Genomic DNA, 2,458 nt, shown 5'->3' on the forward strand with positions numbered 1-2,458 from the left:
AAATAAATAAATAAATAAACAAATAAACAAATAAAATAAAATAAAGTAATTCTTTAAATAAAGTATACCCAGATTCTAACCACTTTTTTAAAAACTGCTTTTTAAAAATTACTTAATTTTTATTTATTATTACTATTACTAATTAATTTGACCAGAGAAAGAGAGAGAAACCGAAAGTGAGAAAGTCACCATGTCAGAGACTTGAACCTCAGCCATGTGGGAGTCCAACCACCTCAATCACCATGCCACCCACTAGCCCCAGTTCTAACCACTTACCATCTCCAACACTACCACAAGTTCTAGGCCTTGAAAATCGTCTCCTAACTGGACTTCTAGTGTTAACTCCCTTCCCCCCCACCAACCCAACCTGCTGCACACAACAGTCCTGCTAAAATGTAAATCAGCTTATACCCACCCAATATCCAAAACCTCCCAAAGGATATATATCCCTGTCATTTAAAAAGAGAATCTGTACTATTTATTTATTTATTTATTTGGAGAGGTTTTTGCCATAGGGCTTATGTGCTTGTCAGAGAGACAGAGAGTGAGAAATCACCCCCCCCCCCAGAAGGGATGGCCATACTGCAATTCCTTCTCCTCCATTCTCCTCTTGGTACCTTGGGCACGCATGCACAAGCATCCAGAATCCATACTTTTTATACAGCTATAAGGAAACTGTGATCTGGTTCCCCCCCACCTCTCTGACCAGTCCTATCAGTCCCCCATGCCAACTCTGTTCCACCCATATTCTCCTCTTTGCTCATTCTTGAACATCCCAAACACACCTAATCCTCAAGGTCTTTGTGGAAGAATATGCTTCCTCTGGATATCCACATCACTTCCTTTCTTCTAGGTCTCCACCCAAATGTCTGCTAGAAAACCCTTCTCTAACATTTACATCTTAATATCACAGACCATTCCTCTGTTTCCTTATCCTGGTACTTTCCTTCCTGTACACTCTACCACCTGATAGTTCATATCTATATTCATGCGTTATGTCATCTACATCTTCTATTGAGTGTAAGCGCTATGACACGCAGGACTTACTGCTGTTCACTACTCTATCCCCAGAACCTGTAGTAGGTTGATGCTCAACTAAAATCTCGAGTGAGTTAATGAATTAATAAAGTAATTTAGGGAACAAAGATAATGTATCTGGAGAAGGCTAAAAGGAGGATATAGTAAATATTTTTATTTAAACATTTGAAATATTGTTATATTGGATAGATAGGTTTAGTCTCTACTGCTTTAAAAAGCAAAACTAGTACTCATAGGTTGAAGTTACATGCTTTCAGAGTTTTTATCTAGTGTGATAAGGGACTTTCCAACAGTTCTGGCTAGCCAACAACGTACAGGCTGTCTTAAGATAAACTGAGATTCCTGTCCAAGGAAACTTTAGAAAGGAACTGGAAAACCACTTGTAAGGGATGTTGTAAAAATAAATCACTGACTTTGGGAGAGGAATTCCACTTGCTGTCCTCTGGGAGTCTGTGATTTGGGCCACTTCATGAGTTTTTTTGTTTTGTTTCCTTTCTAGTTAGAGAAACGGCTAGATAAAGAGCTGTCACTGCCTTTAGGGACAAAGATTCAATCATTAGTTTGCAAACATGGTTCCATTTCTCTGATGTTCACTCAGCATGGGTATCTTTAGCACAAACTGTAAAACCATGAAGCTCTGACTCACCGGCCTGCCCCTTTCCTATATTTGGTCATGTCACTAAGTCTAATACATTTAAGCCCTATAGGTTGTCTTGGGTAAAACAAAGATTCCATAGTTTTAACTGCCTCTGCCAAGTATAGCTTCAGATTTCTTTATTAGATCATGTCTTGGTGTGTCAGTGTGAACCATTTTGGAAAGAATTTGAGCAAAGACAATTCATAATTTTTATGTTGGAATGAACATATTATTTTCTATTCCAAAGACTAGATTCACCTCCCTCCTCATATTATTATTACTTAGGTATTTGGCCTCATGAAAAATATAGTGCATTTGGACATTTCAAAACACTGATCAATAAAAATGTTTAGCTTTCTCTTATCTATTTCTTACTTTTAATAAAATTTTCCACCATTTGAATACACTATGGGGAGTATTTTACTCATTCCCCACAGTAATTTTCCAGGTGAGAAAAAAAGTTATCTTCTGGTTAACTGAGTATTTGTATATGGTGGAACTAAAGAATTGGGAGGTTGTGTACTGTTATTCTTAGAACTCTGTATCAGTTCACCCTTTTGCCAGAGTGGTTCCTGGCCAACTTTCCCATGAGTTTTGAACCTCTTGCTAGGCTTTGCTTATGTAACAGGAAACAGGCTGTCAGGAACAAACAAATAGTGGCCTATGAGGCACACACTTACTAGCAAATGAGGTAGTGTGCTCTGCCCTCTACTCCCATAAAGTAGCCTGATACATAATCTCAACTTCAGGTCTTTTGGTATGGCATTCGTGCATTAACATTTG

General features: G+C 38.1%; 1 protein-coding gene across 1 annotated transcript in view; it reads left to right on the forward strand.

Annotated features, from left to right (window-relative positions):
- Positions 1-2,328: 2,328 nt before the first annotated feature.
- RAPGEF5 (Rap guanine nucleotide exchange factor 5) overlaps positions 2,329-2,458 on the forward strand; it is a 112,939-nt gene continuing 112,809 nt past the window's right edge. The window contains exon 1 of the mRNA XM_027768824.1: positions 2,329-2,366. The gene's annotated coding sequence lies outside the window, so the exon portion shown is untranslated. The remainder of the gene's footprint in view (positions 2,367-2,458) is intronic.

The sequence above is a fragment of the Tupaia chinensis genome, unplaced genomic scaffold (genome assembly GCF_000334495.1).
Source record: "Tupaia chinensis unplaced genomic scaffold, TupChi_1.0 Scaffold147534_1, whole genome shotgun sequence".
NCBI lineage: Eukaryota > Metazoa > Chordata > Mammalia > Scandentia > Tupaiidae > Tupaia > Tupaia belangeri.